Below are 19,576 nucleotides of genomic sequence, written 5' to 3' on the forward strand. Positions count from 1 at the left end.
TATATATATATATTAGATGTTTGAAGATTATTTATATATTAGTAGTATTAAAATCATAATATAATCTTGAATTTAGGCTTGCATGTGTAATTTGTGATATTTAATAAATAATTTAGGATTTTGTTTGATTTGATCATATGATTCTTAAATCTGCTAGAAGTTTGTACAAATATTTAGACAATTTTATACTCAAAATTTCGAGATAGTTTCTTCTACAAAGTTGTTAAGAATGATGTTTAGATCATCCAATTATTTTATTTTTGTACGAATTTATATGGAATTTTAATTCAATCTGGATTTTTAGACAGATTACGCTTCATGTTTGAAAAATCACTAAAAATCCTATATTAGACCAGATCTAGTATTTTCTGAGTTAAAAATTAAATTTGAGAAGTCAAGTTTCATCCTCAATTTTTATATTATGAATTTGATTTTTAAATTTCCGTATGGAATTATTTTAAGAAAATGTAATGAATCTGTGTCATGTAACTTCTTGTAATTTTATAAAATTATTTATAATTTATTTTCGGGAAATTATTTTTGAAAAATGACATAATATGTTTGTTGAACATTCCTGAAAATTATATGAATTTTAGAATTGTCTAAATAATTTATTTGTAATTTTAACTACGAAATTTAAGTTCAAAAATTTTTGGGCAGAATATTAAAAGAATCAAAGATTACCATTTCAATTATTTATTAGAATTAAAAATAAGTGTTGTTCTAGTTTACTTAATTGAATCTTGTAAATTAGTAATTCATGCTGTGTGATGTTGTGATTTATTTTAGTATTTAAAATTATTATTTCACCTTATGGCTTGATTTAACTATTTACAATAATATGTACATTGATTGATTATTGTAGAACGTAATTGTTAATATATTCTCTTGGAAATTGTAGTAAAATGCTATAACATCGATGGTGACCTAATTTTGTAATTATTAGTGATTATTATGGAAATTAACTAAAATGATCAACGGGAGGTACGAAATTAATGGTTGACAGTTAATACCAGTTATTCAGGATGAGTCCTAATTTTATGTAATTCTTGTCCAAAACCTTAAGATGGCACAGGACGTATTTGAACCCTTATCAATATTCAGTTTTGGAATAAGGGTGGATGTGCGGGTGGCACACAGGGAGGATACGTACCCCTGACAGACCAGTCTCTTGGGGCAAACTACGAAAACCACTACTTGGTTATGTAACTCTGGGCGTGCCATCCTTGGTAGTCACAATTTGTAACACGTAATTATTTAACCAAGGGGGATTTTAAATTAACCGTGGCTATGGCTTAGTGGTTGATGGCTTAGTAGTTGGTAAGTTAAGTCTCTTTGGTGAGATTTCAAGTGTCACCTAATTTATTAAAATTGTTGAAATTAGTTTAATAGTTGTAATTTATGTTTGCAATTATATTGTTATATCATACTTATAATCTCGTTATTTTTCTCGTAAAAAGAAAAGTAAGTTTGTTGTGTTTTCTTTCTATGCTGAAAAGCTTATGGCATATATTTTTGTTACCCTGGCGTTTTATGCCAGATTTTGACAAGAAATGAATGGAGTTGATGTTAACATAGAGCTTTGGCTGATTTGAAACTATGACTAGAGCCGAACAAAATTTTATAATCTTATATATTAACAATTAAGGACTTTGTGATTTCATTTAATGTTGTATTTGGAAATTTTAAGGTTTTTATTTTGTTATTTTTTTATTTAGTGTTGTTTGAACCTTTGGTCATGTATAAGAGTTGCAATATCTAATTAAAATGTTAAATTTTTAACTTAATAAGTTATTTTATTTATTTAATTTTCCTTGATATTCCAAAATTTTGAGACGTTACATCAACATAGTCGTTTGATTATACCTTAAATATTTTGTCTCAATATTCTCACATGTTCCATTGATTATGACTTATATATAATTTGAGACGGGGAGAAAAGATCCATAACCAAAAAAATGGCATTTGAATTGGCTCTTTGTGCTTAGGCTTCACAATCATTACTTCAGTAGTATACATTGGGATTGAAAAAGATCGCACAATGTATGTCGCACTACACAACAAGTTTTGAGGGAGTTTTTCAAAATGATAAATAATAAAAATAAAAATAAAAAGATTTCTTATTTGATCATCAATAGCCTCCCAGGGAAAGCCTACTAACTGTCATGCTAGACATTATTCTATATGGGGCTTCTGTTATGTTTTGCTATTTTAATTATCAATGGGCAAAATATAATGAAAACAGTATTCTTCATAAAGTACTCGAGTTTTTCACAACAATAGGCTCCGTTCACTTGTCACACTTGTCAAGAGTTTTGATGGGAAAGTAATTTCACGAAAAAAGATACATCACAGTAAAGGATAAGAAAACTCAATTTCTTATATGTATTTGTTCATTGATAGATGAATTTTGCCAAAAAGATTTAGTAAGATTTAGTAGAGGGAATCTTGCAAATAAAACTATCTACTAGATGGAATAGGAATCTATTTGATGATTAATCATCTCAAAAACTGTAAAACCAACATTTTGCATGTTGTTTAGAAGTTTCAAGGCACAACCTCCATGTCAAGACATTGCTGTCATTCCCACATTGAACAAACGTGAAGCAGGAGAGGCAATTGTGAGGCAATAGATAAGGACTTGGCAGCATCACTAAAACATACATACCTGGGCGGGTCAAATGGGTGATCAATGAGGCCCATGGCCTAGGTTAGTGACCTCCATTGCACTTAGGGGGGGCGCTCACCTAAGGACTGTCCAAGTGGCAGAGCCTATGGCATCATTTATGGCAGTGGGGGCCTACTTTCGTGCGGCCCCTATCCAAACTTAGGTCTATATTTATGAGTTGAGCTTGAATGGATTTGCATTAATGTTGAATATATTTTACATGTCAATCTCCCGAAGAGAGGAGAATTCGGCAAAGCTGTGTGAGCATGAGTTATTTCTCATACTGATCTGTAATTATTTATTGTTTCTCACTTTGTTCTAATTATCACAATTTAAAAGTTACAAAATTTTCAATTCCATCCCTGACAAATTATGTTCTCATTTTGGTCATTAAACATATTAAGTTTTCCCATTTTGGTCCATAAAACCAAACCTAACATAATCTCAAAACCATCCCCACCCCTAAATTCAACTAATCTCAAAAATCAACTTTATATAGGTGCACGAAAATGAAAACAGGTATGCATCATTCAAGTAAAGAGGCTGCAAGTTGAAGTGTTGAGGCTAGTGGAAGAGATCAGGTAGTAGGTTAGGAGCGAGGTGGTCAGTTGTGGATTGGGGTGAAAAGGTGCACAGAGGAGGGAAGAGAATAGGAGAGTAAAGGAAAGTGAAAGTTCTTATGGCACCATTTTTGGAATTTGGACTAAAAATGGAGAGTTAGAGATCAAAGTAAGAATCTTTTTTCAAGGACCAAAGTGAGAAAAGAATCATACTCTATGGGGGTGAAAATGTAATTTATCCTATGTATAGTTCCATTTTTCTTTCCCTTAATAAATTCCCGATCCAATCCAAACATAAACATAACTCCTCTACAGGAGCTTTTGGCAATTTTGTGCAAAATATTGGTTCTCTTAATGCAAAGGCACAATTAGGGAGAAAATAGTGTCCTCTCTATCTTTGATTGTACTACAAGTTGTCAAGCTAAATTTCTTTATATCAAAATAGCATTGACCATTTCAATATACTTTACCCAAGCAAATAATAATATACTGGCAATTCAACTTTTATTTCTCACTAACTAAATATATTAGGGAAAAAAATTATTCTGAGCATATTCTAAGCATCAAACTTTTGTTTTATTTCAAATTATAGAGCTGAGACCAAAATCCAGCCAACATACCCTCTTGCAAACACAAACATCAACTAAACTAGTAATACTCACAAGATTTATTTAAAAACCAGGAAGAACCAAAGCAAAAGTGCCCAGAACAAAACTGCATTGCAACCTTAAAAACTTGACATATTATCACCTTTCTAAAGCTAGGAAAAATCTCAGGGTTCAAAAGTCATATTGCCTCACGCTTCAAGGAGTCAAACAGCACAGATGACAAATAACACTCTCCAAAGCTGGGGAACACCACCTGTCAAAAACAAACAATAGAATATTTGTAGGTGGTTAAAATTCTGAGATTTGTCCAATGTTGTGTTCAGCCAAATTACGATGCAATATCTTCTAGTACATTAAAATTTGCCCAATTGAGAACAAAATATACACAAATGACATAACAAAACAGCAAAGCTGAACTTGTATGCAGAAAATCAAACATACAACAATGAGTTTTCCAACATTTTCTGGCCTCTTAGCTATCTTAATTGCAGTAGCCGCAGCAACATCAGATGATATTCCTACCTACAATACATGTTACCATAAGCACCATCAAACTTGAAATCTAAAAAAAAAAAAAACCTAAGACATGAACTTAGAGTTCCGTAATTTTTAGAGAGGAAAGCGATATAAAAATGCCTGTAAGACCCACAGTTGAATAATATGGAAAATTATGTTCTTACCAGCAAACCTTCTTTCAATGCAAGAAGTTTGGCAGTTTCAATAGCTTCCTCACTTGATATCTGCAAAGTTCAAACATTAATAACTCAGCAATAATTATCAGAGATTGGCCTTTGAATATGAAAAGCAGCAAAAAATGATGGAAGAGTAATAACAATTACATAAGCTTTCTCATGCAAGTAAACATGCTCCATTAAAACACGTGTTATTATCACTATTGCACTGGAAAAATAAGTACTTTAGCAAATCATAGCACATGTCAAAAGGTAGACCTTTTTTTTTTTTTTTTTAATCTGTTCTAATGTACAATGTAAACTGTTTTATTTGATAACAGGTCTTGGACTTCTCACTCACCCTAGTCAACGGTCACAAGAAATCCTGACATACATGGGATAAGTTATGAATTCCCCTTTCCATGCACTTTGACTGAACAAACCAAGAGTATTTCACTTAGCCAATTTCAAGAATCTTTTTTTTCGATGAATAAACCTATTTCAAGAATCCTAGAACTTGTTTTAGGCTATTTATTCCCTATGCCAGCTGAACTTTAACAGGGTTTGTAAGTTTTCTGAATAAAACTATATATTAGACTGATTCAATAAAACAAAGAATACATCACTTATATAGAACTCATATAGAACTCTAATTCCTAAGCCCAAAAGGAAAAAGGAGAAACCGAATATAGGCAATATTCTCACACCCTTGCTCAAACTCAAGGTGTGTTAGCAGAAAACACTGAGAGTTTGTCAAGAAGAAACAGAAATTGAGCAGTGGTGTGAGTCTTGGTGAAAAAGCCAGCAAGTGGTAGAGTCGAAGAGATAAAAGGAAGTGAGATAGAACCAGACTGCAGATGCTAACGGACAAAGTGACAATTAATCTCAATGTGCTTTGTCCGTTCATGGAAGACAGTGTTTTGAGCAATCTAAATAGCATTGTGGCTGTCACAATAGAGAGAGGTCAGAGAAGATTGAAGGACACCCAAATCAAATAAAAGACTACGAAGCCATACAATTTCAATAGTAGAATGAGTCATAGCATGATACTCAGCTTCGGCAATAGAACGGCCAACAACAGTTCGTTTCTTACTTTTCCAAGAAATCAGGGAATCGCCAAGAAACATACAGAAACCATGAGTGAATTTACGATCATTAACATCACCAACCCAATCAACATTAGCATAGGCCACCAAGTCTAAGGAAGAAGTAGAAGATAATAGCAAGCCCTGAAAGATAGTACTGCAAAGATAGCGAAGAATCCAAATCAAAGCAGCCCAATGTGTAGAACGAGGAGCAGAAACAAACTGACTAATCACATGGACAACATAAGCAAGATTAGAGCGAGTAACTGTCAGATAGACTAAGCAACCCACAAACTCGTGATATAACATAGGATCGTCCAGAGGAACACCATCAGTAGTGTTGAGCTTCACATTAAGCTCAATGGGGGTTTCAGAAAGCTAGTGTCAGTAAGACCGGCACGATGGATAACTTCGTTAGCATACTTAGCCTGAGACAGAAAGTAGCCCTTGGGAGAAGAAGCAACCTCAATACCAAGAAAATATCGCAATAGTCCAAGATTCTTCATTTCGAAAGTGTGGAAGAGATGCTGCTTGCTTCTTGACCTCAAAGATAGTAGAAGAGTCAGAACCAGTGATGATCATATGATCTACATATAATAATAATAAGGCAACAAAACCAGGAGAGGTGGGGAAGAAAAACAATGTAGAGTCATGGGCACAAGGATGAAACCCAAGCTTAGTAACAGCTGTCTGAAAACGATCATACCAAGCACGAGGAGATTGCTTCAAACCATACAAAGCACGCCATAGTCGACAAACCTGACCCGAGGAATGGTGAAGGCCAGGGGGAGGATGCATGTAAACCTCCTCAGTGAAATGGCCATTAAGAAAAACATTCTTAACATTCATCTGATAAAGAGGCCAATGACAAACAGAAGCAACAGAGATCAAAGTACGGACAATAGTCATCTTTACAACAGGAGCAAAGTCTCCTCATAATCAATACCATATTCTTGTAAGAAACCTTTGGCAACCAGGCGAGTTGTATAGCGCTCAAGAGAACCATCAGAATGAGTCTTGACTTTATAGACCCATTTGCAACCAATCAGATTCTTGCCAACAAGCAGAGGAACCAACTCCTAAGTACTAGTCTTTTATAATGTAGATAACTCATCCTCCATAGCTTGAATCCAATTAAGATCCTAACAGGCCTCCTTGTAAGACTGAGGTTCTGAAAAAGAGTAAATAGTAGACAAAAACGTACAATATGAAGGAGAAAAATAGGTTTTAGCAAAACCAAGTTTGACTACCTATTTACAAACGCGAAAGGGATACTTACGATTAGCCAAATCAAGGTCGTCAGAAGTAGGAGAATCAGCAACAGGGGCAGAGACAACTGGTAGAGGGAGAGCCTTGCGACAAAAATAGACTAACAACAGAAGAGGAGAATTGAGTAGACGAGGGAGGAGGTGAAGAGGATGGAATAGACTCATGGGGTACAGTGGAGAGGGACTCAGCAAAAGGTGTAGTAGAAAGAGAAGAAGGAACAAGTTCATGGGGAACAATAGAGATGTACTCATCAAGAGGGACCTCAGAAGGAAATGGATCAATGTGAACCAAATCTTCTTTAGAAACGGAGCAATGAGAGGAGGAAGCTGAAAATAAGCTAGACGCTCTAGGAAGGCAACATGGTAAGAGACATAAAGGCAGCGGGAAACAGGATCGTAACAGCGATAGCCTTTCTGAGTAAGACTGTATCCCAAAAAGACATATCGGGCACTAAGTTTTGTCCTATCTTTCAGGAAGAAGGACAAAACATGCAAACCCAAAAACACAAAGGAGAGAGTAATTGAGGAGTTGGGAAAATAGAGCCTCATAAGGAGAACGACCAGAGAGTAGGGGGTAGGTATACGGTTGAGAAGAAAAGCAGCTGTAAGAACGGCTTGCCCCCAAAAGGGAGCCGAAACAGAGACAGAAAGAAGAGATCTAGCTGTCTCAAGAAGATGACGATGTTTACACTCAACACGACTATTTTGAACTGATGTGTCAGTACAGGAAGTTTGGTGAATGGTACCTAAATTAGTCAGATACTCACAGAACTCAGTTTTAAAATACTCCCCACCTAAGTCAACTGTAACAACTTAATGGTAGATCCAAACTATGTAGTGATCATAGACTAAAAGGTACAATATATTTGGTAGAAATCAAATTTATGAGTCATAAGATAAACCTAAGTATAGTGGGTGCAATCATCAACAAAAGACACATAGTATGCAGAACCCCTTTTAGTAAGAACTAGAGAGGGTCCCCAGACATCAGTATGCACAAGAGAAAATGAAGAAACAAAAATAGACATACTTTTATTATACGGTAAAGCTGACGTTTTGGCAAGTTGACACCCCCAACATTCATCAATTTGACTAGGAGAAACTTTACCCAACAATCCTAACTGAGCTAAAGACCGTAAGCGATCAACAAACAAATGACCAAGGCGAGAATGCCATAAGTAAAACTGACTCAACTAAGAATCTAACTAAAACGAAGAAAGTGCAGCTGGAGAGGCGGATGAAGGGAGATGCAAGCTCCACCATACAAAGATCTCCAACTCTACGGCCAGTTCCAATCTGCTTCTTGGACACCCGATCCTACACACAACAGACAGAATAGAAAAAGATAACATCAAAACCAGAAGCATCAAATTGACTGATAGATAATAAACTGACAGATAATTGAGGGACATAAAAAACAAAGGAAATAGTAACAGCAGACATGGCAGAGGGTAAGACAGACCCAATAGATAGAACAGACATACCAAACCCATTAGCAATATTAATAGTAATAGGAATAGGCGGGGGAATACAGTTTTGAAGTAAGGAAATGTGAGGAGTCATATGATGAGAGGCACTAGAATCAAAAAGCTAGACAAAAGAAGGGATACCTGAAGAGGATCCAAGCAAACCTAAATAAAGAGAGGTAAGAGTAGAGGCAGATGGGAATGGCTAAGAGATGGACAGGATATATTGAAGTTGTGCAATCTGAGCACTCAAGGAAGCCAAGTCAAGATCGGGAGCCGGAGTAGATGTAGTATAAGCGGTAGGAGGTCGAAAACTACCAGGAGTAGGACTGTGGAACTGTGTTTGAGAAGATGGAGCAAGTTGACATCCCTTCTTGGGACAGTTGTTCTTCCAATGACCCCTCTGATGGCAAAAAGCACACTTATATGGATCTAATGGTCCTTTCTTGGGTTTCGCAGTGGCCTAAAGCTAATGAGGAGGTGAAATCGATAATAAAGGAGGCTTAGCAGGAGCCAAGAAGACAGAGGGAGGCAAAGTCTGATTGGTCGTCTTAAGACAGGTTTCCTCAGAGAGGAACTGATGAACAATAGCATCCACAGGGGGAAGAGGAGATCGATGAAGGATGTCACCTCAGATAGCCTCATACTAAGCGAAGAGAGCCATTAAGAACTGCACTAAATAACCCTGCTCTCGAAACTCAATATAAGCGTCCAGTATCTTGAGACTAAGTGGTTCCATAAGAGCCAACTGATCCCAGAGACCTGTCATCTCAATATAGAAGTCCTGAATAGTCTGATCTCGCTAACGAGCACTCTGCATAGCTGTTTCCAACTCATACCGCTTGGCAAAGTTGAATTGCTGATAAACACCTAGTAAATAATCCTATCTCTCCTTGGCAGTACTGTACTTGGAAAACATCATTTCAATATGATCATCCACAGACTTATGAAACCAAGTCAAAACTTGGGCATTATCACAATCCCAAGTATCACAGAAAGTCAGATATATTTTCGCCTTTGGGTCCGATGGACGAGGAACAGAACCCGAAACATAGCCCTATTTTTTCTGACTAAGAAGAAAAGTGTTCATAACACTGGCCCGATAGGCATAATTGTCACCGGTGAGTTTGCATTTGATGGCTTGGATTTTAGTGTTGGACAATGTAATAAAACAAAGTTTATAGAATGTTATGGGTCAAAGTATAAATAAAACAAATTAGGGCTTCAAGTGTAAATACCCAGAACCAGCAGCAAAGAAAGAAGTCAAGAAGGAGAAGCTAGAGTCAGACAAAGGTCGCGAGAGAGAGAGAGACCTTCGCGACAAAGAGAACCACCTTACGAAGCCAAATCGTGAGAGACTGAACCCGATGGAGTCAATCGATTGAGAGGAACAAGAGCAAACCAAGATCGCGAGTCTGGTGAGAGGGGAGATTGACCACAATCGACTTGAACAAAGACCAGACGAACAAAATGGGTCGACTCGAACCAAGACCAGATGAACCGAACCCAATCTCGAATAAGATGGGTCGCACGTATTCACAAGGTTGAACTAAAGAGTTCAATGAAACAGAAAAGCTTCAACAATGGCTGTTAGGGTTTCGAACCAAGCTCTGATACCATGTAAGTTTTCTGAATGAAACTGTATATTAAATTGAATCAATAAAACAGATAATACATCACTTATATAGAACTCTAATTCCCAAGCGTAAAAGAATACATCACTTATATAGAACTCATATATAACTCTAATTCCTAAGCCTAAAAGGAAAAAGGAGAAACCGAATATAGGCAATATTCTCATAGGGTTACCCTGACACCCTGATTTGTGATGGTTTATACACTTTGAGGACTATATAAATGCCAAGCTGCAGATAAAATGAAGCACATAACCACCAATCAATTATCTTCATCTTTATCATTTCTTTCTTTATTTTTTTGCTTTACTTTTCTTTATGATACACAAAGCGTGATGCATGATTAGATTCATCCACATGTTTACTGAATGAATGAGACTGCCTTGTTAGAAAGATTTTTGAGGCTTACTTGAACAACTTCATCAACTAAAGCGACATCCATTATGCCAGGGATGAAACCAGCACCAATTCCTTGAATTTTATGAGGGCCTCAAACATTACAGCATGTAATATGTCAAGTTCAAATAAACAAAGATATTGCTCTTCTTGAAAGCTCAAAGATTAACAAAAATTTGCAATTATAGAAATTCTAAGTATTAGGTAATGCCGTGATGGCCACCAGAAAAGTAGATAAATGGCTATTGCACATGCAATAAGTTGGTTAGATGTTCTCATACATGGTTTCAAATGTTGATGCCAACAAAAAATAAAAATAAAATTGCAGCTCAAATTATTAAAGTGAATATGGATATATCAACAGTGAATTTGATGTCATCAACAAAGTATGGATTTTCTTTTTCATGCTGGAAAATTTTACTCAACAGTATTTTCAAACTCATAACCAAGCACAAGAATATGAGACAGTAATACCCACATTGAATTTTCAACAATGCATTTCAAATTGCATGCAAGAAAACCCATATTTAAGGTTTTCTTAGTCCCTGTTAACAACCACAAACAGTATATTGGCAAAATGACATCACATATTGTACATGAAATCCATCCAAATATAAACCATAATAAGGAAGCAAATTCTCTGAAATCTCTAACTGTGCTGCTTTTGGCATAAATATTCACATAACTGAATCACTTTTAGGCATTGTTTGTATCATTGTTGCAAGCACAATTCTTACGAACTTGTGCTTAAAAGCATGCAGGTGTAGCATGTAGAGAGCAATAAAAAGGAAAGGGCAAACTTCACTTTACCTCGTGGTTTGGGCCATGTGCGGTTTACCCCCCTAACATTTGGAAATAACCACATAACCCACATGTGGTTTGTGAACTAAAGTGTACTGTTAAACATTCCATCCAACTTGGCAAACATAAAGGGATTATATGTTCATTTTCAAATTTCAAGGGGGTAAATCACACATAGAATAAAGCATAGGGGTTAAAGTGCACTTGGCCTTCTAAACAAATGATGAAAATATAGAGGTATTTTAGTCTTTTTCATTAAATCATCAACGGGCCTAATGGTGCACTTTAGTCCACAAACCACAAGGGGGTTATGCAGTCATTTTCAAATGTTAAGGGAGTAAACCACACATGGAATAAAGCATAGGGGGTTAAAGTGCACTTTGTCTTCCAAACAAATGATGAAAATATAGAGATATTTTAGTCTTTTTCATTAAATCGTTAGCGGGCCTAATGGTGGACTTCAATCTACAAAACCACAAGGTAGTTATGTGGTCATTTCCAAATGTTAGGGGACAAACAGTACATGGCCCAAACCACAAGGAGGGTAAAGTGAAGTTTGCCCAAGGAAAGATGTGCTGCTTGATTAATCTAGGGTGTACAGAGGGGTGGACTAGGTATAGATCCAGCCCCAGCCTTTTGATAAAGCACTACACATAATACAAGAAAATCAACAATAGAAGACTAGAATAATTAGCAGCCAATCTTTGCTTTTATCCAACAAATGAGAAAATTAAATCTTTTACAGAACATGTTAAAAAAAAATATTCATACCAGGTCATTCGTGACACTCAGCACACAATTTTTTGTATAAAAAATGGTCATAGGATATTCACATGACATTGACCAATGGCTAGTTACAAAGCATGTTGATCGATGGTTTTGATACAAGTCTAACATACAAAACATTCCCAACAATATTAAAACTAGAAAATTAGTCCCTTTTCTACATTCAAAGATAAGCACTAAAGCCTCCCCTTTACGACAGGAGTATCTGTGTGTGTGTGTGTGTGTGTGTTGTGTGTGTGTGTGTGTGTGTGTGTGAGAGAGAGAGAGAGAGAGAGAGAGAGGGATTTTGGCATGAAAAATTATTAGAGTTTGCTAATGAAAAAAACCAATAAAGCTTGATAGCATCAAAAGTGCTGTTAAACATTTAGAAAAAGAAAATTGTGAAAATCTTATCGTGCTAGAAAATAACAGACAAACATTTTATAGTTTACATATCATTGACATCACTGGTCATTAGATACATTATAGACATGTTGAGATGCAACAGACAATCTGAAACTAGGTCAAGCCTAAGGAACGTGTCGTAAGTTTAGTATTTAACAAGAGAGCCTAAAGATTTTGTCACAAGGTTACTATCAGTACTGAACAAGCTACACCAAGCATGTTTTGTCATCTGCCACACAAAGCGAATCATTAGGCAACTTGAACTTTAAAAAAGGATAACATTATTTTTGAAGCAGTAATGATCCTCAACACAAGTATTGAAAGTCTTCATTATATATAAAAGCACCAACAAAATTCAGACACAAAATAACCACTGCTTATCACTCTCTCAAGTAGTGAAAAATGGTATTTGTTTGTAAGACAAGCCATTTGAAGTAGTTTGATATCTATTCACTCTTTTTTTTTTTCAATTAATTGGTCAATTTATTATGATCATCACAGAAGAATCATGAGAGTTTGGTCAATCAATAATTGGTAAGCCCTTGATCTATGGGAACCGACCTACACTAGCCAATGAAAAAACCTCAAAACATATAAACAACGATAAATCATTTTAAGCAAATATATATATATATATATATTACATTGTAAGTTGTACTTTCAAGTTCGTTCCCTTGATATTACATTGTAAGTTGTACATCTGATTATTCTAATTCTTCAAATTTGAGTCGGTCAAATGTTGAAGTTTAAGGTTCACACCTAATTAGGTGAATGCTTCTAATTTAAAATGTATATTATGATGAAGCTTTAAACATTATTCAACATTACTAATGTTTGCATTGACATATTCCATAGCATATCATAGGACTACTTTGACAACAGTTTAATCACCCAAAACCCCCGCAATAGAAGCGGGGGAAAAGCCCCCAACAGACAAGTACTCTCTGCTGAAACAATTAGACTGCTTGGGTGAACTAGTCCACCTATCTAGCAGAGCAACAGAGTACACCAGGTCTTTGTTTTTGTCAATCCTGTTACATAGTAATAACTTTGTTTTCCATCATTCTTCTGTGTACAAAAACAAAGTCACAAACAAATAAGTTCATCATAGTAAATCCATAACCAAATACACAGTTGTGTCTACGTGCCCAGATGTTAGAAATTATCATGTCCAAAATCCTAGCTTGTTTCCCAAAATCACATGTAACAACCATGCCTAATGATGATTGCCAAACACAAGTTCATTCCAAATCATATATTCCAACTTGTCAAAGCCAACAAAATATCTAAAAGAAGAAAGAATGCACCAGAAATACAAGAATATTGTTGACACCAAACCAGGATAGAAAATGGGGAGACATGTTGGAAAGCACAACTCACCAGGTTTTCCTCCATTTAAAACTGCACTTTCAACTGGTTCTACACCATATAGCTGTATATGAATAAAAAAGGGCACCAGCAGCAATACAAGAAAAAGAACACAGATTAACGAGAGAGAGAGAGAGAGAGAGAGAGGAGTTCATTAAACTTTACTTTTCCAATAAAATCAGAGAATGAAAAAGATTAGCCTTAATCTCAGGGTTTTGCTCTTTAAGGTACCTCCCAACACCTGTAATTGTACCACCTGTGCCTATCCCAGAAACAAAGGCATCAACTTTCCCACCTGAGCCTTTCCAGATCTCTAGTCCAGCGGTCTCTGAAGATTTTAGAGAAGAGAAAGAGTTAGGGAATGAGTGAGACCTCATCCCCTTTTATATTGATAACAATGCGTAATTACAAGAGTGTTATCAGGTATAAATTATGGACCAGCCCATTACATCAATCAAGGGAAAATAAAATCAAATAACAATAAAATATATGCAATATTATTTCCTATTCTAACACTCCCTCTCAAGCTAGTGTGAAGATATTTCTCATACCCAGCTTGGTGAGAATGTCATGAAATGGTTTATTCCCTATTCCTTTGGTAAGAACATCCGCCAGTTGATCACCAATCTTCACAAATGGAGTGCATATGATGCCACTAGTGAGTTTTTCCTTGATGAAATGCCTATCAATCTCAACGTGCTTGGTTCTGTCATGCTGAACCAGATTATGAGCTATGTTGATAGCCACCTACAGCCTCATAGAATCAGTCTGATGAATCCCCAAGTCTCTTAACAATAATCTAATCCACAACAACTCACATACACCTTGAACCATAACCTTGAATTCTGCCTCGGCACTGGATCTAGTAACCATATTTTGTTTCTTACTACACCAAGTGACTAGGTTACCTTCAACAAATGTGTGATACCCAAAAGTTGATCGTCTATCAATGACTGATCCAGCGCAATCTGCATCAATAAAAGCCTCCACACTAAGATGACCATGTTTTGAGAAATAGAGACCATTTCCAAGAGAAGATTTCAGGTATCTCAAAATCCTCATAACTGCCTCTAAGTGAGTAGTTTTAGGAGCATGCATAAACTGGCTAATCATACGTACTGCAATAGTAATGTCTGGGCGCGAATGGGATAAGTATATAAGCTTCCCTACTAATCTCTTGTATCTCCCATTGTCCACTAGCTGTCCCCCTTGATCCTCACTTAGCTTCTGACCCGATTTTAGAGGTGTGTCACATGATCTAGTTCCAAGCATCCCAGTCTCCTTTAGCAAGTCAAGTACATACTTCCTCTGGCATATGAAAATACCATCCTTGAATATAGCTACTTCAATACCCAGAAAGTACTTCAAAGTGCCCATGTCCTTGATTTCAAACTCCTTGACGAGGTACTCCTTCAACCGAGGAATTTCTTCAACGTCATCATCTGTCAGAACAATATCATCAACATAAATAATTAAGGTTGTAGTCTTACCAAGTGATGAGTGTTTGACAAATAAGGTATGATCAGCCTAAGTCTGCTTGAACCCATATTTCAACATAGCTTGAGCAAACCTTTCAAACCAAATCCTAGGAGATTGCTTTAGTCCATAAAATAACTTCTAGAGCCTGCATACTTTACCCTTGGACCTAGCATCTTCGAACCCAGGGGAAATATCCATATAGACTTCTTTTAAATCTCCATGACAGAAGGCATTCTTCACATCAAACTGATGAAGTGGCCAATCCAAATTTGCTGCAAGGGATAGCAATATTCTCACAGAGTTCATCTTTGTAACTCGTGCAAGTGTATCCTGATAATTTACCCCATAAGTCTGAGTAAAGCCCTTAGTAACCAGTCTTGCTTTGTACCATTCTATGGAACTGTCTGCTTTGTGTTTTACAGTGTACACCCACTTACAACCAACTAGATTTTTGCTGCTAAGTAACTCCACTATCTCCCAAGTGCCATTCTTGCTTAGGGCTCTCATTTCCTTCATCATGGCATGTTTCCACTTAGGAATAGAAAGAGCATCCTAAAAATTGTTAGGCAAACTTACAAATGAAATCTTAGAAAGAAAGATTTTATATAAGGGAGACAGATTAGAATATGAGACATGATTAGAAATAGGGTGCTAAGTACATGACGTAACCCCCCCTCCTATTAGCAATAGGAACATCAAGATCTGAAAACTCAAGAATAGAAACATTAGGATTAGAATTACCTGGACTCTTAGGAGAGAGGAATTACTCTGGACACTCATCCAGAGAAGAAGTTGGCAGTAAAGGATTAAAAATAGTCTCTTGCATCCAAATGACTTTCTATCTATCTTTGTCCTTGGCATAAACTTTTCCTTCTTCCTTTTCCATAACAATTGTTGGCTCAACATCCTCTATCTGTTCAACCACTGGTGGTAATGGAACATGAATCTCTTCACACCAAGGCTTCCCTTAAAGGGATGACTGTAACATTGGGGAGGTTTGAAAGTAAGACTGAGACTCAAAGAAAGTGATATCCATGGAGACAAACCATTTGCAAGATGGAGGATGATAACACTTATAACCCTTTTGGGTGGCAGAGTAACCCAGGAAAACACACTTAAAAAACCTAGGATCCAATTTACCACATGTGGGTGAATGATTGTGGACAAAATAAACAAATCCAAAGGACTTAGGGAGGAATGGAGAACCCAGAAGAGGTGGATCCGAACAAAACCTGAAGAGATATTTGTTTTTGAAGGACTTGAGTGGAAAGACGATTAATCAAATAAGCTACAGTGAGAACCGTTTCCCTCCAATATGTGCGAGAGACACGCATTTCAAAAGATAGACAACGGGCCACATCAATGAGATGCCGATTTTTTCATTCTGCAACACCATTTTGTTAAGGAGTATTAGTGAATGAAGTTTGGTGAATAATACCATGAGTAACAAAATAACTAGCAAGACCAAAGTCAATATATTCCTCCACATTATCAGAATATAAAATTTTTACAACCGTCCCAAACTGAGTGCAAATCATTCTATGAAAGTTTTGAAACACAGAAAACTCCTCACTCTTGTCTTTCATCAAATGTAATTAAGTGGCCCTAGAATAGTCATCTATGAAAGTAACAAACCATTTTTTGCCCTTTAAAGACACAAAAATATGAGGGACCCCATACATCAAAATGAATCAAAGAAAATGGAACTGAACTATTATTAATAGAAGGAGCAAAAGAAGATCTGTGTTATTTTCCACGTTGACATGACTCACTAAAAATCAGACACATTATTTTTCTCAAAAACAGAAGAAAAAGATGCTTAAGAGTAAAAATGAGGGATGTCTTAATCGACGGTGCCACAGCCAAAGGTCTTCCTTGGTGGATGGTAACTAAATAGATAAATAAGCCAGCTTATCAATCTGATCCAGAATGTTGAGACCGTGGTCCTCTCTACCACTACCAATCCTCTTTCTCGTGATAAGGTCCTAAAAAAGACAATGATTAGGAAAAAAACGTCACGCTACAATTCAAATCACGAGTTATACAACTCAAAGATAAAAGATTAACACTAAAATTGAGAACATGGAATACAGAGGATAAAGAAAGGGAAGAGGTGACATGAATTAAACCTTTCCCTTACACAGATGAAATAATACCGTCAGCAATACGCACTTTTTCCTAACCTGAGGAGGGTATATACTGTGAGAACAAATTAGAGGAACCAAACATATGGTCGGAAGCACCTGAATCAATAATCCAAAGAACAGTCTTATGAAATAGCAATGCACTTGTAAATGAAGCCAAGTTACGTGAGTTGGCAAAGGAAGAAGAGGATGCACCGAAGACAGTAATAGAGGCTCGACGGTCTAGCAAGTGGCGAAGAACAATCTCAAACTCTGAGGCAGACAACCTAGAAACATCAGCAGCTAGTGAGACAACGGAAGCTGAAAGTGGTGCTTAACCGTGTCAGAAAGATGTGCCCGAGCATTGGTCCCTCGGCCTCTAGATTGGCTCGACCTACCCCCTCAAGAATCAGGACGATCTCCTCGGCCACCAGATGGAGTCTCATGCAGCTTCCAACAAGTCTCACGTGTGTGTCGAGGTCTACAACAGTAGTCACAGAAAAGAGCATCCTTCTCAGAGGAAGGACGAGAACCACAAGTCATACACTCTCCATCTTGAGGAGTGCAAAAACCAAGGCAGCACGATTAATAGTAGGAAAAGCAAGCATCGTGGAGCGGCGATCCTCCTTATTCTGCACATAAGGAAAAGCTTCCTGGAGAGAATGAAGCATATCCATACCAAGTACTCTACTTCAAACTGGATCATACTCCACACTCATGCCTTCTAAGAACTTGAAGACTCGCACATGTTCTACAAACTTTCGATAACCAGCAGAATCCATGGAGCAGACAAGTTTATAATCTTGAAGATGGTCAAATCGCTTCCATCCATTGCTAAGGAAGGTAAAATACTAGATAACAGTCATCTCACCCTATATTGACCTTTCAATGGAGCAACATAACTCAAAAGTCTGTGAGAAGTTCCCTTTGCGGGAGTAAGTGGTAACTACAACCTCCCGGATGTCCTGTGCAGTGTCCATAGCCAAATAGCCCTCTTCAATCTCACGGACCATAGAGTGGATCAACCAACCCATGATGAAAGAATTGGTGATTTCCCACTGATTATAACTAGGGTCCGTAGTGCTAGGTGCCTGTATTCTACCATTAACATACCCCATCTTCCCTGTGCTCTTCAAAAAAATAGTCAGACTTTGCGGCCATGCTAGATAATTCTGACCATTGAATGGAGAAGATTGCCGACTAACCCTAATAGCCAGTCAGGGAGCCTAGGAGGACTGTTCTAGAGTGCCGAGGGCCTGGGCAAGGGGTGTCAGAGGTTGGGTGGGATTGGTGTTGACTCTTGGTGTGAGAAGGTATGGAAAAATTAGGTTATGGCTAGATTAGAGTTGCTAGGGTACGGATGGCTTTAATACCATAAAGATTTTAGAGAAGAGAAAGAGTTGGGGAATGAGTGAGACCTCATCCCTTTTTATATTGATAATAAAGCGTAATTACAGGAGTGCTATTAGGCATAAATTATGGGCCAGCCCATTACATCAATCACGGAAAAATAAAATCAAATAAGAATAAAATATATGCAATATTATTTCCTATTCTAACAGTCTCATAATGGACCTAAACAGATGATATCGATCAAATAATTAATCTATCCAATCAACTACCAACATATGCTGATAAGTGATAATACAGAAACTGAAAAGTACTGGTGCCATAATACCTTTGGGTTGGCAGGGTTTTCAAATTGCTGAAAATGTAGGCATTAGGGGTCTTTTCCTTTATTTATTCCGCCTTTTGAACAGCCCCTTTCATGCCCCTAGCAGGATCTGTAAGAACCAACTCAGCTTCAAAAGCTCAGAGAATAATTCTCCTTTCCAGACTCATAGAAGCAGGCATGGTAATGATTAGTTTATAACCCTTAGCTATCGCCATAAAAGCCAAGCCAATACCAGTATTACCATTGGTATGCTCAATGAGGACACTCTTCAGCAATTATCATTTAGGCAGACAATAACAAAGGAAAGTTTGTCAAGCTCCCATGAACATTGTAGAAGGAACAAGCAAAGTGTATAAGCATGTTTACAGTAATTAAATAATTCCCTTTATCTGTAGCAACTTAATACAGTTCATATAAAGGCATATTTCTGTATGCGATTAATCAAATGAACTTCCCATTTTCAAAACCATGGTTTTGTGAAATAGCAATGATAGCCACATTGGTACTAAGATAGAAAGAAGTGAACATACATAATAGAGGAAGAGTAATCCCTTTATCTGTAGCAACTTATTTTTGGATTTTTCAATTTTTTTTAGAATTTTTA

General features: G+C 36.8%; 1 non-coding gene and 1 pseudogene across 1 annotated transcript; one reads left to right on the forward strand and one right to left on the reverse strand.

The window, feature by feature from the left end:
• Positions 1-2,660: 2,660 nt before the first annotated feature.
• Positions 2,661-2,821, forward strand: LOC145820753 (U1 spliceosomal RNA). The gene has a single exon (XR_014362822.1). It is a non-coding gene; the product is annotated as a U1 spliceosomal RNA (small nuclear RNA).
• A 1,179-nt stretch (positions 2,822-4,000) lies between these two features.
• On the reverse strand, positions 4,001-19,202 carry LOC145789256 (cysteine synthase-like; annotated as a pseudogene).
• Positions 19,203-19,576: the final 374 nt, after the last annotated feature.

The sequence above is a fragment of the Camellia sinensis genome, chromosome 2 (assembly GCF_055761805.1).
Source record: "Camellia sinensis isolate YWXY chromosome 2, ASM5576180v1, whole genome shotgun sequence".
Lineage (NCBI taxonomy): Eukaryota > Viridiplantae > Streptophyta > Magnoliopsida > Ericales > Theaceae > Camellia > Camellia sinensis.